The sequence below is a fragment of the Pseudophryne corroboree genome, unplaced genomic scaffold, assembly GCF_028390025.1.
Source record: "Pseudophryne corroboree isolate aPseCor3 unplaced genomic scaffold, aPseCor3.hap2 scaffold_688, whole genome shotgun sequence".
Lineage (NCBI taxonomy): Eukaryota > Metazoa > Chordata > Amphibia > Anura > Myobatrachidae > Pseudophryne > Pseudophryne corroboree.
The window spans coordinates 201180-221172 of NW_026970273.1; the positions used below are offsets into that span (position 1 = coordinate 201180).

Genomic DNA, 19993 nt, shown 5'->3' on the forward strand with positions numbered 1-19993 from the left:
GCATTACTCTTGCATAATGTGTTATAAGGTTCATGACTGTGGCAGATCTCTACTTTGTGACGTAATGTGGATATACTACTGCACTACTGTGACGTACAGTACAGTAACGTGAATAAGGTGCTCTACTGTGTGACACAACGTGAATCAAGGACAGTACTGTGACGTGAATACGGTGCTCTACTGTGTGACACAACGTGAATCAAGGACAGTACTGTGACGTGAATACGGTGCTCTACTGTGTGACACAACGTGAATCAAGGACAGTACTGTGACGTGAATAAACTGCACTACTGTGACATGACGTGAATAAGATGAATTCAGGTGAGTACTGCATCATCTGTCATGAAATCAATTTGTAATGTAATGAACAGTACTGAGATGGTTAAGGGTGGGAGGGCTGCATGCTGATGTGTGTCATAATGTTTATAAGGGCAATGCTTATGTGTGTTACAATGTCTATAAAGGTAGTGTTCTGTCTAATACCCTGGACCTACTGTACTGTAGCGATACTGTAAGTGTACTGTACTGTATGTCACATTTAGAAATGTGCCCCTTAAGTTTTGAAGACAGTACAGTACACTATGCCCTCCTGAGTGATTAGGTGCAGGGTACTAGAATGAACAATTCCATTTATTGTGATGTCATAAAGATGCTGTCAATGTTGAATTTCATTGGCTGTACAGTATGCTGCCATTATACTGTGTATATATATATTTTTACAGGGCTGGTAGCACGACGTCACAGGAGGCGGGACAGGCGCCGCCAAGCTGGTAAGTATTGTCAAATACAGTAGTGTACAGTACATAGTGATTTCTATAGTCCCAACCCCCTGTCCCGACCATCACAGATAACTCGCTGCAATCCGTTAATGTTAAGAATGTCTGTTTACAAAACTAAATGTAAATATTAAACACAAAGTATAAATAACATTGTAGATAGCTGAATACCCGTGCTTCGCTACGGGATGAGGATGGTCAATTCCAGTGATAGTTGTTTGTTAATTTACGTTTGTTGGCGATCTAGTATATAGTACTGTATACTTTAAGCATACTGTATCTTGCTTCTCTGATGCAGATTGTTTATTGGCCGGACCCCTTTTTGGTCCTGGATACTGTACAGTACATGTTTCAAATTGACAGCTTCACTTACAGTACTGTTATTTTTTTTCCCACAGTACCACCACCACCACCACCACCACCACCACCACCACCTGCTGCGCTGCCAGGTATTGTGTAACGAGAATTCTGGTGCTACTGTCATCGTTGTTACACTACTGTACATGTGTCCTGGATACTGTACAGTACATGTTTCCAATTGACAGCTTCACTTACAGTACTGTTATTTTTTTTCCCACAGTACCAACACCACCACCACCACCACCACCACCTGCTGCGCTGCCAGGTATTGTGTAACGAGAATTCTGGTGTGACTGTCATCGTTACACTACTGTACATGTGTCCTGGATACTGTACAGTACATGTTTCCAATTGACAGCTTCACTTACAGTACTGTTAGTTTTTTTCCCACAGTACCAACAACACCACCACCACCACCACCACCACCACCACCACCTGCTGCGCTGCCAGGTATTGTGTAACGAGAATTCTGGTGCTACTGTCATCGTTGTTACACTACTGTACATGTGTCCTGGATACTGTACAGTACATGTTTCCAATTGACAGCTTCACTTACAGTACTGTTATTTTTTTTCCCACAGTACCAACAACACCACCACCACCACCACCTGCTGCGCTGCCAGGTATTGTGTAACGAGAATTCTGGTGCTACTGTCATCGTTACACTACTGTACATGTGTCCTGGATACTGTATAGTACATGTTACAAATTGACAGCTTCACTTACAGCACTGTTGTTTTTTCTCACAGTACCACCACCACCACCACCACCAACACCGTCTGACCAGCAGAGCTCTGGAAGTGGTAATCATTATTTTTGTTACAGACACACTAGTTTCCTACAGTATTACTGTAATTTTTTTATTTTACAATACTTGTTATCTTGTACACACAGACCGCCTCGTTATTGATACCGAGGAGGAGGAGGAGGAAATGGGGGAGCCTTCAGGCCAGCCTGGTAAGAATTGTAATCTACTGTACAGTACTCTACATTCTACATTCATTGATTTATTAACAGTACCAATGGCTTGGGTTTGCGTGACCAGTGGTCAGGATTCCAGCAGTCAAGTGACCGACAGCGGTATCCTGATTGCAGAAATCCCATTGACTTTTCTTTTTGTTTTTTTTATATTCAACACAGATGTCACTTACCTGTACGTGGACTCTGAGCCGGAGGAGTATAGTAAGTACAGTAGGATTTTCTCAAGCCCATTCTTAAAAGTATTGACCAAGTCCACTTTTATTACTTTTCAGGCAGGGAATTCCAAACATGTACTGTACGTATTTCCCTCACTGTGAAGACCCCTTTTCGCCTCTGTGTGCGAAATCGCCTCTCCTCCAACACGAGTTAAATACAGGCACAGTACAGTACTGTATGTCCCCTACCACTGGACAGTCATTCTGCTCCTACTGTATTATGAATATATCTCTGCCTCCTGTAGCACTGTACTACTGTGCAATTTTGTAGTAACTGTACTCTACTGTATTTTGTTTATAATATTTTTTTATTTTCCACTCAGTAATTATTGACAGTGATGAGGAAGGGGAGAAAAAGCCCTCTCCCCAACTTGGTAAGTAAACTAAAGTATTGTACTGTACTGTACATTGTGTTAAACCAATGGGTTGGGTTTGCATGACCAGCAGTCAGGATTCTAGCGGTTAGGTGTAAAGTAGTGTATTTCCTGGAATGAACCTTTTTTTTCTCATTAATGTTTTTTCATAGTTCCTACACTGGAACAGGCCGCTGAGGAGGATGATGAATACGATGAGGCGGCATTTAGTGGTAAGAATTATCACTGACATTGATTTGATTCCACCAGAGTAGCACTTTTCATCAGATTTTTCTGGAAAATGCGTAGAAATCGGATAAAAATTGCACAAATCGGAATAGTGGATGGGGGACTTTAGATGATTGTTTTTGTTTGAACTGGTGATATTGCCCATACAGTAGCAACCAATCACATTCCACATTAACATTTATCTACAGTAGTTACACTTACAGACGATAATGCAGTACAGTAGGTAATATTTGTAATTGTCAGAGAAGTATCTTCATATACTGTAGTTAGAATTCTCATATTTGCCACTACAAATTACCACTACAGTAACTGCTAAATATTTTAAGTGTACTGTACAATATGCACATACAGTACAGTACTGTACAGTATGCATAATTCAAAGCAAAAAAGAGTTGCTACCTTAGTCTAGTCATAATCACCGGCATACGGGCCACTCACAAATTTTCTGATGGTCTCGGTGGGGTCCCTTGGAATCACCATGACTGTCACAAGCATACCTTTTTTTTACCCACCTGTCACTAGGCCTGGACACTAGTTTACTATTACTATACTTTTTACTGTATACTGTATCTTATAATATTCTTCTCTTTTACCCACAGACAACGAGCCAGAATACCATTTTGGTAAATAAATATACTGTACAGTAGCAATAGTTGGTACTGCAATTACAGTATTTTTTTTCTCCAACATTACTTTAAGTCCAACTGATATGACTAACTGTATTTTATCTTTTTACAGTCCGTCGCCAACCAGTGGAGGAGACACCTGGTAATAAAATAGAAATACATAATGCACTGTACTGTATTCTAACTTACTGTAACATGTATAACACTGAGCTGATCATCTTCACACCCTCTGACATAACCTTACAGTACAAACTGTACTTTCTCTCCTTTTTCACCCTCTTCACTACACAAATGCATGCTGCGTTTCCTGACTACTGATATAATAGTGTGTAGAGCGTAGCGAGGCACCGTGCCCACCGCGTGGCGAGCGAAGCAAGCATGCAAGGGGCTGCTTTCCGCTCGCCGCCCCTGTCGGGATTGTGTGGTCGGGATTCCGGCGTCTGTATTTTGACTGCCGGGATCCCGTCCAGCGGGATTACGTACTGATCTCCAGTCTGAGCCTGCCCTAGGCATAGGCATACTTGCCAAATGCCCAGGGGCACAAGCAGCTTCTGCTGATTAATATGATATGCAGCATGCCTACAGTATATTCTGTGCATACAAAATGCATTACTAATGTGCAGCATTATGTGTATACAGTACTTTGTTGTGTAACATATACTGTAGCAAGGGCACTACTGTGTGGTCTAATGTGAACAAAGAGCAATATGATGTGATGCAATGTGAATAAGTGGGAATACTTTGAGGAGTAATGTGGTACTATCATATGATGTAACGAGAAAAAGAGACACTATTGCATGATATGTTGTGAATAAAGTTGCAGTACTGTGTGGCGTCATTTCAGATTGGGGAATTACTGTGTGGCCATGCCCCTTCCCAGCAAGAACATGCACCGTTTTGGGATGCACACCGAATGTGCACACTGTTGCTATTTTAAACATACAGTACAGTAAGTTGGAGGAGCACCAAAATGAGGACTGCTATGGTTGAGGGGTGATGGTGCTGGGAAAGGGGTACAGGCTCAGAGGCGGAAATAGCATCTGTGCAAGGGGGCAGCATCCAAAAACTTGACTAGGGAATCATATTATTTATGGCTGGCTCTGAGTACAGTCCACTATTATGGATAGTACTCCCTACAACACCACCTACAGTACTGTAACCCTCTTTTTTCTGAAGCGGTCATGAAATGTCATGACTGCTAATACATACAGTAAATGTCTACAGTATTTGTACTGTGGTGTTTTATTCCTTTGACAATTTGTTTATGACCTATTGAAGCTAAACTCTTGTACAGTACTTTATATTTTGAATACCAGCAATACAGTATAATACTGTACCTACAGTATACAGTAATAATTGTTTACTATTTGAATGTGACTAAATGTTTTTTTTTCTCCAATATAGTGCCAATTATTTATGGGGGCCCCAGACAGGGGCAAGATAGGTGGGCTGGCCCAGAAGCGGGCAGGCAGCAGCCCACTTATACAAGAGGTAAACTAAAGCAATGTTTAAATTACCTCGACAGCATACAGTAGTGTTTGATTTACTGTACTGACAATACAGTACTGTACATTGTAAATAACAATATTGTCTAATATAGAGTAAAGTACTGTATTGCCATTACTACACTGTAAAGTATTCAGTATTTGTTTTGTAATACTGTCCTTTTTTTCCCACAGAACAGTTGCAGCGTGCCATCCAGCTCCTGCGGGTGGTGGTCCACCTCTTAGTGGACCACTTTTTTAATTTTTTATTAAGATTAATTTAATTTTATTTAATAAAAATTTTTGTTCTTGTACTCCATTGTATAGTATCTTTTTCTACTGTATAAGATAGGCATACTGTACACCATACAATTATCTGGCAGATAATCTGCAAGATCTGGCTGTTTGTAATGAAATTCTCTCCTAATTTAGCTGTGGTGTACAGTACCTCCTGAGTGTGCTGGGGTGCTTTCTGGCCAGTTTGGGGTGATTTGGAGCAAGTTTGGTCGGCCATCTGGCCGACATGTGCTGTCGACTGTTTGGCAAACATGTGTTTTCACTCCAGCATGTGTGTGTCAGGCATTTTGTGTGTGTCAGGCATTTTGTGTGTGTCAGGCATTTTGTGTGTGTCAGCCATTTTATGTGTGTCAGCCATTGCTGTGTGGTTCCACAAATGTTAGCGTGTCAAAGTGCTGACCACTGACACCACTATTTCACTTTGTACCGCATGCCTTTTGTGGAACCACACAGCCCAGCATGACTTATTGCTGGGCTGTGTGGTTCCACAAATTTTCTTGGAAAACAAATGAACATGAGTGTCTTTACTTTAATACTTTTTTTTTTTTCCCCACAGATATCTATATACACAAGAAAAGAATGTAACGAAGAACAAACTACTTTTTTGTTTTAATTAACTTTCAAAATTTATTTAAAAAAAAACACCTTTTTTTTCTTCAATAAACTTTTAAAAATAGAAGTTTCCTGTGGTTTTTATTAAAATATGAAATGCAAGATGCCTAACCAAGTTGTTTTACATACAGTATACCACTCTTAATTGAATTCCCATCATACAGTAGTACTAATTTATACAGTACAGGAAGTTGGGAATACAAACATTGGAAACCACGTCATGTTTATTTTAAGAAACACTTTATTTACGGACAAAATCATTTGGAACATGTAACATCACACATACTGTACTGTATTGTAATAAAGCCAACATCACACATACTGTACGGTACTTTAATCAAAAGGTAACAGCACAAATACAGTAACAATATCAACTTTAACATTTTTATAATTTATTTTTTTGTGGTGGTGGTGCGGGGTAATGGTTTTTGTACTTTATTTTTAGGTTTTGCTTTTTTGAATTATTTTTCGTTTTTGTCTTTTGCTTTTTAACACTGTCGCATACGGACACCAGAATAGAGGACTGACAACAGCAGCCCCTGGATGGAAACGCAGCCCAAGGCCCCAGATGGACACAGCACAATGGACTCGGCTGCTACTGGATAGATACAGCAGCGCCCAAAAAATCAACAGGAATAAAAGGGGCAACTTGTAACAGGCCCTTACATTACCAGGAATGTGGTGAGCCAAGTTCATGCACTCCCCTTTGAGTAACCGAGCTGCTCCAAGTGGATTCAGCACAGTGCATGCAGCCCCAGAAAATGTACAGGTCATACAGGTACATTGACACAATTTTTTAGCTTCAGCTGTGCGAAGCTGATGTGCTGAAGCTAGGAGGTAGGTAATGATCTGGTTTCATCATAGTCGAGCTTCCAAGTCATTTTCCTCTTCGTTCTCAGCACAGAGTTTATGGTATCCCTTATCTTCCTCTTTTCTGGATCACCAATCCTCACGCGGCGTTCACACCTAGCCATGATGTCATGTACCAGATTTTTGGGCAGCGGAAGTTTGCCCTTGGAACCATCAAAGTTCACACGATTGGCCCACGTCAAGTATTTGTCGTACCGTACATGGTGCTGGAACAGAGAATATGCATATTTCTGAATATGTCCATTTGAAGCTCTGTACAGATGGTCGTCCAGGGAAGTTGAGATGACAGCCAGGGCAATATTGTTCAGAGAGCCTCCGAATGTATTGCGAAGTGGCCTGTGAGCAGGTGTGCTGGTCATCATTGGTGTTCCTGGCAACAGCACACTTGAATCCAGGCCTCTGCGGTCGTCCAGCCCTCTGCGGTCGTCCAGGCCTCCTCTGCGGTCCTCCAGGCCTCCTCTGCGGTCCTCCAGGCCTCCTCTGCGGTCCTCCAGGCCTCCTCTGCGGTCCTCCAGGTCTCTTCTGCGGTCCTCCAGGTCTCTTCTGCGGTCCTCCAGGCCTCCTCTGCGGTCGTCCAAGTCGCTGACTTCGTCCAGTCCGCTGCTGTGGTCCAGGCCTCTGCGGTCCTCCAGGCCTCCTCTGCGGTCCTCCAGGCCTCCTCTGCGGTCCTCCAGGCCTCCTCTGCGGTCCTCCAGGCCTCCTCTGCGGTCCTCCAGGTCTCTTCTGCGGTCCTCCAGGCCTCCTCTGCGGTCCTCCAGGTTTCCTCTGCGGTCCTCCAGGCCTCCTCTGCGGTCCTCCAGGTCTCTTCTGCGGTCCTCCAGGCCTCCTCTGCGGTCGTCCAAGTCGCTGACTTCGTCCAGTCCGCTGCTGCGGTCCCCCAGGCCTCCTCTACGGTCGTCCAGGCCTCCTCTGTGGTCGTCCAGGCCTCCTCTGCGGTCGTCCAGGCCTCCTCTGCGGTCCTCCAGGCCTCCTCTGCGGTCCTCCAGGCCTCCTCTGCGGTCCTCCAGGCCTCCTCTGCGGTCCTCCAGGCCTCCTCTGTGGTCGTCCATGCCGCTGACTTCGTCCAGTCCGCTGCGGTCCTCCAGACCTCCTCTGCGGTCCTCCAGGCCTCCTCTGCGGTCCTCCAGGTCTCTTCTGCGGTCCTCCAGGCCTCCTCTGCGGTCGTCCAAGTCGCTGACTTCGTCCAGTCCGCTGCTGCGGTCCCCCAGGCCTCCTCTACGGTCGTCCAGGCCTCCTCTGCGGTCGTCCAGGCCTCCTCTGCGGTCGTCCAGGCCTCCTCTGCGGTCCTCCAGGCCTCCTCTGCGGTCCTCCAGGCCTCCTCTGCGGTCGTCCAAGTCGCTGACTTCGTCCAGTCCGCTGCTGCGGTCCTCCAGGCCTCCTCTACGGTCGTCCAGGCCTCCTCTGCGGTCGTCCAGGCCTCCTCTGCGGTCGTCCAGGCCTCCTCTGCGGTCCTCCAGGCCTCCTCTGCGGTCCTCCAGGCCTCCTCTGCGGTCCTCCAGGCCTCCTCTGTGGTCGTCCATGCCGCTGACTTCGTCCAGTCCGCTGCGGTCCTCCAGACCTCCTCTGCGGTCCTCCAGGCCTCCTCTGCGGTCCTCCAGGTCTCTTCTGCGGTCCTCCAGGCCTCCTCTGCGGTCGTCCAAGTCGCTGACTTCATCCAGTCCGCTGCTGCGGTCCCCCAGGCCTCCTCTACGGTCGTCCAGGCCTCCTCTGCGGTCGTCCAGGCCTCCTCTGCGGTCGTCCAGGCCTCCTCTGCGGTCGTTCAGGCCCCTCTGCGGTCCTCCAGGCCTCCTCTGCGGTCCTCCAGGCCTCCTCTGTGGTCGTCCATGCCGCTGACTTCGTCCAGTCCGCTGCGGTCCTCCAGGCCTCCTCTGCGGTCCTCCAGGCCTCCTCTGCGGTCCTCCAGGCCTCGGTCGTCCAGGCCGCTGACTTGAACCGCTTGGTGGTGTGTTGCAATGATGGTGCGGCAAACTCCAACTTGCCATTCTTCCCTCGTTTGTTCAATGACTTTCTTCATGGCTTCTACCATCTGTTCCTTTATGCCTTCTTTAAGGCCAGCCACATCGGTCTGCAGCTGATTGACCTGTCCACCAACTTCTGACTCCATATTGGTCACCTTACTGAGTAGCTCCTTTAGTAAAACAGGACAGGTACACTGGCAGTCCTGCACTTTGGTGTTCACATCTGTGAAATGCAACCTTCTTCGTGGTGAATGTGTCATGTCTTCTTGTCCAGGGGTGGCTACATGGTCCAAAAAAGAAGCTTCCTGATGCAGCGTGTTTGTCACGTCCTCTAGCACCGGTATTTCCAGATTCATTGGCTGAACACTGTGATCTGCAGGAGATGGAACAATTACATCATTTGCCACACCACATATCAGCTCCAACGTATTATTCTTTGCCTTGGCATTTTTTCGTGGTTTCACCACATTTTCTTTCTGAGCCGCCTTGGCAGTTTTCTTCTTCTTTTGTGGGACTACTGCAGCAAGTTTCTGTGCCACTGATGGGTGGGTTTTGGCACTCCCGTAAAATCTGGTAGTCTGCATTCTTTGTCTTTTGTCTAAAAATATAAAAACCACAATAAGAAAACATGTAAAGCACAGCATGCTAAAAATAGCAAACAACTGTACATTTTCAAATAAAGTGCACAACAGTAAAGTGCAAATACTGTACAGTATTTGCCTTTTTTCCCTGTGCCTCCCAACAAGAACCTCTGCAGGAGGGACAGAATGCTCTGTTACGGACTTCAGTTTAAATATACAGTATGATTACCATCACCTGTGCGAACAACTATACTGTACAGTAGTTACTGTATTTGATAAGATAGGTGTTTCACCACAAGTGATAGCAATCATTCAGTACTACTGCACATAGTACACCGGGATAAGCAAGGTCTATGTACATTACGTTATACCGAGCTGGATCGCTTAGCAACCTGACAAAATGGCCACCGACCGTGAACTCCCAGCACGTGGCAGCGCTTGGATATGGAGTGAGATACAGTATGGTACAGTCCAGGGGCAATGCTGAAGGAGCGTCACAATCCCCTAGCTCAATTACTAGAGCCATCTTAACAGCAGTGTGGGCCCCTGGACACAGCAATGCACTGGGGCCCCTACCCACTCACCAGCGGAAGGGGTGGGGGGAGCTATCAGCGGCAGCTTTGATGCTCCGCGGGGGATAGGGGGGGTACTATCTTTCGCTCAGTATGTACAGTAGGACCTGGAGAAATAATTTCTGCTAATTATTCCTTTACTGCACAGATGGGGCAGGAAGGAGAACACTAAACTGTAGAAGGGGGCATTGTGCTGAATGAAGGGGCCCTGGTACATGACTTCCAGGGTGGTAGGGGGTGTTTAATACACAGGGGAGGAGTGGATAATGGAGTGGGCTTAATATTAGTGTTATGGACTGCAATTAGTTTCCTGTATGAAACAGATACAGTACAGTAAATAACCCTCCTTGGAAGTGCATGGGCCCTGTGAGATTTACAGTAGTGTACAGCATAAGGGTCGACTGACATGATGTACAAGCATTACATACAGTACATGTCAGTACTGTATGTAAATTCTTCAATTATTGCCTAACAACAATGCTGCTTACTGTATATTAAATACTGTAGGCCTAGAAATGTGCATCTCAATATAGTAGTTAAAAACACAGGGGCCTATGTGGATAAGCGAGTTCTATGCACACTAAAAATGGCCACCGACCGTGAACCCCCAGCACGTGGCAGCGCTCGGATATGTAGTGAGATACAGTATGGCATACATTTCACAGTTCAGGGGGCAATGCTGAAGGAGCGTCACAATCCCCCTAGCTTAATTACACCGGGATAAGCGAGGTCTATGCACATTACGGTATACCGAGCTGGATCGCTTAGCAACCTGACAACATGGCCGCCGACCGTGAACTCCCAGCACGTGGCAGCGCTCGGATATGTAGTGAGATACAGTATGGCATACATTTCACACTCCAGGGGGCAATGCTGAAGGAGCGTCACAATCCCCTAGCTCAATTACATTGGGATAAGCGAGGTCTATGCACATTACGGTATACCGAGCTGGATCGCTTAGCAATCTGACAACATGGCCGCCGACCGTGAACTCCCAGCACGTGGCAGCGCTCGGATATGTAGTGAGATACAATATGGCATACATTTCACAGTTCAGGGGGCAATGCTGAAGGAGCGTCACAATCCCCTAGCTCAATTACACCGGGATAAGCGAGGTCTATGCACATTACGGTATACCGAGCTGGATCGCTTAGCAACCTGACAAAATGGCCGCCGACCGTGATCTCCCAGCACGTGGCAGCGCTCGGATATGTAGTGAGATACAGTATGGCATACATTTCACACTCCAGGGGGCAATGCTGAAGGAGCGTCACAATCCCCTAGCTCAATTACATTGGGATAAGCGAGGTCTATGCACATTACGGTATACCGAGCTGGATCGCTTAGCAACCTGACAACATGGCCGCCGACCGTGAACTCCCAGCACGTGGCAGCGCTCGGATATGTAGTGAGATACAATATGGCATACATTTCACAGTTCAGGGGGCAATGCTGAAGGAGCGTCACAATCCCCCTAGGTTAATTACACCGGGATAAGCGAGGTCTATGCACATTACGGTATACCGAGCTGGATCGCTTAGCAACCTGACAAAATGGCCGCCGACCGTGAACTCCCAGCACGTGGCAGCGCTCGGATATGGAGTGAGATACAGTATGGCATACATTTCACACTCCAGGGGGCAATGCTGAAGGAGCGTCACAATCCCCTAGCTCAATTACATTGGGATAAGCGAGGTCTATGCACATTACGGTATACCGAGCTGGATCGCTTAGCAACCTGACAACATGGCCGCCGACCGTGAACTCCCAGCACGTGGCAGCGCTCGGATATGTAGTGAGATACAATATGGCATACATTTCACAGTTCAGGGGGCAATGCTGAAGGAGCGTCACAATCCCCCTAGCTTAATTACACCGGGATAAGCGAGGTCTATGCACATTACGGTATACCGAGCTGGATCGCTTAGCAACCTGACAAAATGGCCGCCGACCGTGAACTCCCAGCACGTGGCAGCGCTCGGATATGTAGTGAGATACAGTATGGCATACATTTCACACTCCAGGGGGCAATGCTGAAGGAGCGTCACAATTCCCTAGCTCAATTACATTGGGATAAGCGAGGTCTATGCACATTACGGTATACCGAGCTGGATCGCTTAGCAACCTGACAAAATGGCCGCCGACCGTGAACTCCCAGCACGTGGCAGCGCTCGGATATGTAGTGAGATACAGTATGGCATACATTTCACACTCCAGGGGGCAATGCTGAAGGAGCGTCACAATCCCCTAGCTCAATTACATTGGGATAAGCGAGGTCTATGCACATTACGGTATACCGAGCTGGATCGCTTAGCAACCTGACAAAATGGCCGCCGACCGTGAACTCCCAGCACGTGGCAGCGCTCAAATATGGAGTGAGAGATGGTATACATTTTAAAATACACCGGGATAAGTTGTACAGGCCATGGAGCAATGCACAGGGACATTCATCATTTACGTACAGTATATAAATAATTGTAAACCGTAAATGAAAGAATTACCGGTCAAATACTGTATGACGAAACTGTGTCAATGAGCTGGAACAGTATGGCCTGTGAAGAAGTTTTCGAAGGCAGAAACGGAGAGCAAATTATCAGGAGATTTCTGAAAGGTCGGAGAAGATCCACACAGCAAGTCTGCCTACGAGGAAACAGATTTGCAAAGTGGGTAGCGGGCGGTGACTGAGACGCTCTTTTATTCACATTCAAAAGTACAGTATGCTCTGTGATTGGTGTAAGGATGAATGCGCCTATATTGGCACCAATCACAGCGGTAAGAATTCCTTTTGTGTGAATGTGAATAAAAGAGCGTCTCAGTCACCGCCCCGCTACCCACTTTGCAAAGCTGTTTCCTCGTAAGCAGACTTGCTGTGTGGATCTTCTCCGACCTTTCAGAAATCTCCTGATAATTTGCTCTCCGTTTCTGCCTTCGAAAACTTCTTCACAGGCCATACTGTTCCAGCTCATTGACACAGTTTCGTCATACAGTATTTGACCGGTAATTCTTTCATTTACGGTTTACAATTATTTATATACTGTACGTAAATGATGAATGTCCCTGTGCATTGCTCCATGGCCTGTACAACTTATCCCGGTGTATTTTAAAATGTATACCATCTCTCACTCCATATTTGAGCGCTGCCACGTGCTGGGAGTTCACGGTCGGCGGCCATTTTGTCAGGTTGCTAAGCGATCCAGCTCGGTATACCGTAATGTGCATAGACCTCGCTTATCCCAATGTAATTGAGCTAGGGGATTGTGACGCTCCTTCAGCATTGCCCCCTGGAGTGTGAAATGTATGCCATACTGTATCTCACTACATATCCGAGCGCTGCCACGTGCTGGGAGTTCACGGTCGGCGGCCATTTTGTCAGGTTGCTAAGCGATCCAGCTCGGTATACCGTAATGTGCATAGACCTCGCTTATCCCAATGTAATTGAGCTAGGGGATTGTGACGCTCCTTCAGCATTGCCCCCTGGAGTGTGAAATGTATGCCATACTGTATCTCACTACATATCCGAGCGCTGCCACGTGCTGGGAGTTCACGGTCGGCAGCCATTTTGTCAGGTTGCTAAGCGATCCAGCTCGGTATACCGTAATGTGCATAGACCTCGCTTATCCCAATGTAATTGAGCTAGGGGATTGTGACGCTCCTTCAGCATTGCCCCCTGGAGTGTGAAATGTATGCCATACTGTATCTCACTACATATCCGAGCGCTGCCACGTGCTGGGAGTTCACGGTCGGCGGCCATTTTGTCAGGTTGCTAAGCGATCCAGCTCGGTATACCGTAATGTGCATAGACCTCGCTTATCCCAATGTAATTGAGCTAGGGGATTGTGACGCTCCTTCAGCATTGCCCCCTGGAGTGTGAAATGTATGCCATACTGTATCTCACTACATATCCGAGCGCTGCCACGTGCTGGGAGTTCACGGTCGGCGGCCATGTTGTCAGGTTGCTAAGCGATCCAGCTCGGTATACCGTAATGTGCATACAGTAGACCTCGCTTATCCCAGTGTAATTGAGCTAGGGGATTGTGACGCTCCTTCAGCATTGCCCCCTGGAGTGTGAAATGTATGCCATACTGTATCTCACTACATATCCGAGCGCTGCCACGTGCTGGGAGTTCACGGTCGGCGGCCATTTTGTCAGGTTGCTAAGCGATCCAGCTCGGTATACCGTAATGTGCATAGACCTCGCTTATCCCAATGTAATTGAGCTAGGGGATTGTGACGCTCCTTCAGCATTGCCCCCTGAACTGTGAAATGTATGCCATACTGTATCTCACTACATATCCGAGCGCTGCCACGTGCTGGGGGTTCACGGTCGGTGGCCATTTTTAGTGTGCATAAAACTCGCTTATCCACATAGGCCCCTGTGTTTTTAACTACTATATTGAGATGCACATTTCTAGGCCTACAGTATTTAATATACAGTAAGCAGCATTGTTGTTAGGCAATAATTGAAGAATTTACATACAGTACTGACATGTACTGTATGTAATGCTTGTACATCATGTCAGTCGACCCTTATGCTGTACACTACTGTAAGTCTCACAGGGCCCATGCACTTCCAAGGAGGGTTATTTACTGTACTGTATCTGTTTCATACAGGAAACTAATTGCAGTCCATAACACTGAAGTTGTATTTTCAGTACTGTACAGTATACAATACTTAAATTTGAACATCAGGTACTGGATAGTAAACATGTACAGTATTAACTTCTATCATAAAACTCTTATGCATTTTCAGATGTGTAAATTTTAGACTACAGTATTCACAAATGTTTTCTCTCCATACAGGAATTATAGTTGGACAACATGCCAGTAACTATCAACAAAACGATGAGCAAGATAATCGCCAACATGAAAAAAGAAAATAAAACCATCAAAAAGATCCATGCATGGCTCAAGGAAAGTGGCATTATAGTCACTTTAGAAACGGTGCGCTATCATGCATTCGAGAGAACAACGCCCAGATTTGTATTTCCTACAAAATGCACATGGTACGTACTGTACACTACTGTAATGTTTAAATGACTTGCTTTATACCATAAACAATTTTTTTGAAATAAAATAAAAACTTCATCAATTGTAACTGTGATTGTGCTGTTCATGAATTCATATTTTTCATACTGTATTGTACTGTAGGAGAGTGCAACAAATTGTGGAGGAACTAACTCGTGAGGATGATGAGCGTACTGCTCTGCAAATAAAACGAATTCTCCATTCCAAGTATGACCTGGACATATCGGCCACCAGCATCAGAAGGATGCAACGGAAAATGGGATGGACCTTTGGCGCAACAAGGTAAAATACTGAAAGCAGTATAAACCATACAGTAAATGCACTGTTAATAATCCCTTGATACGTGATATAATAATGCCATAAATCATTATACAGAGTGTGTACTTTATACTATATACAGTATGTGTGTGTGTATATACTGTATATATTCTATCCCAAAAGAGATACCTACTGTATAGGCACTCAGAGACAGCAATGAAGCATTGCCGGCTTATTGTGATGATTACATACTGTATACTGTGTGTGTGTGTTTGTGTGTATGTACAGTATGTATATATATATTACTCTGTATGTAACTTAATGTACTGTATGTACAGTTTAATGTATACAGTAGGTATATAATACAGTATACTGCACATACAGTCTACTGTATATACAGTAATCTGTAAATCTGTAATTTCATAACTGTATCTGATTTCATTATTTTTGGCTCTTCACAGGATATCTCCAATGATAAGAGATGTGAATAAAGAAAAGAGAGTGGAACAGGCACGGCGATGGATTGAGAGTGGTGAAACATTTGATGATGTCATTTTCACAGATGAATCGTCTGTTGCCCTTGAGCGGTTCTCCAGAATGTCATTCAGGAAACGTAACCATATCTCTTTAAAACCACGCCCAAAGCATCCATTGAAAGTCCATGTATGGGGAGGCATATCACGATTAGGAGCTGGTCCCCTATTATTTTTCGAAGGTACAGTACTATACTTTATTCTGTGCCTGTGTTCTGTAAAAATACATGTTGTACTGTAGAGTACGTGTAACTGCACAATAAAAGGAGTTGCTTATTAATGAACAACATTTTTTGATTTCTGTAGGAATCATGGATAAGAAATTTTTCCAAGAAACAATAGTAGAGAAATGTATGGTGCCATTTGTGAATAAATATTACCCAACTCACCATAGGATATTCCAAGACAATGATCCTAAACACTCCGCCTCAGCCAAATTTATGGAAGAGAAAGGTATGAATTGGGAACGCACACCACCAGAGTGAGTATTCTTTCAACAGTGTACAAGTAAAATTTTGGATAGCACTCTAGTACTGTAAAAAAAAAATTTGTTTAATAAACAGTACAATATTGTATGTTTAATTTTCTCTATTTACTGTAATGTAATTAATTTTTTCTATACGCTTTTTTATTTATTTTTATATAGATCACCAGACATGAACCCAATCGAATTAGTGTGGGCTCAATTGAAGAGGTACGTTAGGAGTGTTGCAAAGCCAACAACAAAACAGCAACTGGTGGATGGGATAAAGAAATTTTGGCTAGAAGTACTCACACCTGAACATTGTAATAATTATATAAATCACCTGTATAAAGTATTACCTGTTGTAGTTGAAAGAAATGGTCAAGCCACAAATATGTAGTTCTGTATTTTCTGTTTAAAATTTTAAATTGGTGCATTATTAAAAAAAATGATAAAATTGCCTTTGTCTGATTATTGCATAAACTAATGTAGAATATTATACAGTAGTAATGTTATTGATGTGTACTGTATGAACAGTTATTTTCAGTTTTATAAGTCCTGAATAAGAGTACTGTACATTTTGATCAGTGCAGTACATGGAATCGGATGTTGTAATACTTTATTTTTACATTAATATTGATGTTTTTCCAATAAATATTCAATTTTACAGTATGGTACGGTACAGTACATGAGGGTACCTGTACAGTATGATACGTCATTATGGGGGAGAAATACTGTATCCACTAAATGTACAGTAAAATGTTTTTTTCTTATTACAAACACACAAATGCATCTCAGATGGAAATATGCTATACACAGCAGACAGCTTATGGTGACAGAACTTCCCTACTGTATCCCCACCCATAGTCGTGGTATATTTTAGATTGCCTAATGAGACACTCCTGCAGCATTGCCAATGATTCATGTAAAACCTGTGTGCAAACAGTATCTGTATTGAATGCAAAGTACAGTAAGAGTACAGTATACAGTATTATCAGAGCCAAACCTGACCAACATGATGCCCTAGGCTAGATTTTGGCTGATGCCCTCTTGCACAGATGCTACGTAGTTCCGCCTCTAACCCTGCACCCCTTTCCCAGCACCATCACCCATTTTGGCGCTCCTACCCCCTATAATCTAAATAAGAACAATGTGCACATTTAGTGCCAGCCCAAAACAGTGTACAGTATGTTCTTGCTGGGAAGGGGCATGGTAACACAATAATACCCGAAGATGAAATGACACAACACAGTACTGCAACTTTATTCACATTATATCATGCAGTGGTGTCTCTTATTCTCAAGACATCATATCATAGTACCACATTACTCCTAACAGTAATGCCCCTTATTCACATTACACCCCACCACATTCATCTTTATTTACATTAGACCACAGGTTCTCAAACTCAGTCCTCAGGACCCCACACAGTGCAGGTTTTGCAGGTCTCACAGAATCACAAGTGAAAAAATTAGCTCCACCTACTGTATGGACCTTCTAAAATGTGTCAGTTAGTAATGAATACATCTGTGCACTTGCTGGTTTACCTGCAAAACATGCACTGTGTGGGGTCCTGAGGACCAAGTTTGAGAACCACTGCATTAGACCATGCAGTAGTGCCCTTTCCTTATGTTACACCAGAAAATATTGTAGTACACCTTATACACATACAGTACAGTAATGCCACACATTAGTAATGCATTTCATATTTAAATTTTCTGATTTAATTTCATAGAGCCGCAGTCACTCACAGAATATAGGCATGTACTGTAGCATCTCATTTTATTCTGCAGAAGCTGATTATTCCCGTTTGGCTAGTTTGCCGCCTCTGTACAGTATATCACAATAGAAAAAAGTTATAGTGTCAGTGAAAAAAGCACCTCATGACAGATACTGTACACAAGCTCATGTCTAAATACTGTATACTGTAAGCAGTGACATTAAGGGGTACAGTACTGTATATGCAATTGCAGTCGAATTCCGGCAGGAATACGGAAAAAATGGACACGGGATCCCCCATCTTTTTAGAACCAGCACCGGGCTCTGCGCCTGGTCCTGGTGCAAAAAATAAGGGGGACAAAAAAAGCGTAGGGGTTCCCCATATTTTTTGAATCAGCACTGGGCTCCACTAGCTGGACAGATAATGCACAGCCGGGGGAGACTTTTATACCGGTCCCTGCGGCCATGGAATTAAATACCCAACTAGTCACACCTGGCCGGAGTACCCTGGAGGAGTGGGGGCCCCTTAAATCAAGGGGACCCCCCTCCAGCCACTCGATTATCTCTATCACCCCTGTGTATTGTAGCTAGGGGATTGTGACGCTCCTTCAGCATTGCCCCGTAGCCTGCAAAATCTGTGCTGTTATTTGCTCCATAGCTGAGTGCCTCCTAGGAGCTAGGAGTCACAGGCGGTAGCCATTTCAATTGAGTCTGCCCTGCTATAGAATTGTACAGGTATGTGTACATTACCGTACGGTGCATAGAACCTTTACAGTAGAAACTCTCCTGCAGCTTTGGCCTGCTTTACTGTATGTACTGTAAAACTTGTGTTTTGTCAGTTTGCTATGCGACCGAGCCCGGTGTAACGTACAGTACTGTAATGTGCATAGACCTCGCTTACAGTATCTCTGTGTATTTTGGCTAGGGGATTGTGACGCTCCTTCAGCATCGCCCCGTAGCCTGCACAGCTTATGCCATTTCTCATTCCATACCCAACTGCTGCCTGCCACGAGGTGGGGGTTCAGGAGGTGGGGGTTCATGGGTAGTGGTCGTTTTGACAGTGTGCTATGCGATTGAGTCCGGTGTACCGTAATACTGTATGCAATCCTACAGTAGCTTATCCCTCCCCTGTGTATTTTGGCTAGGGGATTGCGACGCTCCTTCAGCATTGCCCCATAACCTGCACAAGGGTTCAGGGGCGGCGGCCATTTTGCCAGTGTGCTACAGTATGTCATCGAGTCCGGTGTACCATAATATGCATACTGTGTATTTTAGCTAGGGGATTGTGACGCTCCTTCAGCATTGCCCCATAGTCTGTACAATCTGGACTATTACTTGCTCCGTAGCCTAGGGCCTCTGTGGGGCAAGGAGTCATAGGTGGTAGCCATTTCTATTCAGTCTGCCCAGCTACAGAATTGTATGTGTACTGTGTACGGAGCATAGAACCTTAACCTGCATAGAACCTGCACATTATGGTACACCGGACTCGATCGCATAGAACCGCTCATGCAGCTACTGTATGCCCTGGTTTACAGTATGTGAATAAAAAAAATAATAAAGTGTCTGAAAAAAACTACAGTAACATGCATTCGTACTTAAGGAATCGAACCCTGGACTCTGAGTATAGGAAGCGAAACACTTCACCACTTCGCCGCAGACAAATGTATAAATCCGTTGGTTTTGATTATGCTGTAATGGCTACGGGATTAGGACGATAACATACTGTAGAAAATTCCTAATCTTGAGAGGCAATAGTGAACTTGTAACACACATCCATTTGCGACAGTGTACACTACTGGTTTTACAGTACTGTGTTTTGTCTGCGGGACTTGGACGCTCACAAACAGTATTCATAAAGTATTGTAGATGGATCATATACTGTATGCTGTACTATTTGCGTCGGTGTCGTACTGTATATACAGTACTGTATTAAATAATGCAGCGTAATGAGTACAGTATTTACTGTATGCAGCGTAATGAGACGCCTTAGTAAAGTAGTCGTTATTATGTATGTCAGTATTGTATTTTACGGGAGACCACACGCATGCGCAGTGGTGATTG

General features: G+C 44.7%; 1 long non-coding RNA gene across 1 annotated transcript; it reads left to right on the forward strand.

Annotated features, from left to right (window-relative positions):
• Positions 1 to 1882: 1882 nt before the first annotated feature.
• On the forward strand, positions 1883 to 2318 carry LOC135037935 (uncharacterized). Its single transcript, XR_010232392.1, has 3 exons — positions 1883 to 1939; positions 2031 to 2093; positions 2277 to 2318. It is a non-coding gene; the product is annotated as an uncharacterized LOC135037935 (long non-coding RNA).
• Positions 2319 to 19993: the final 17675 nt, after the last annotated feature.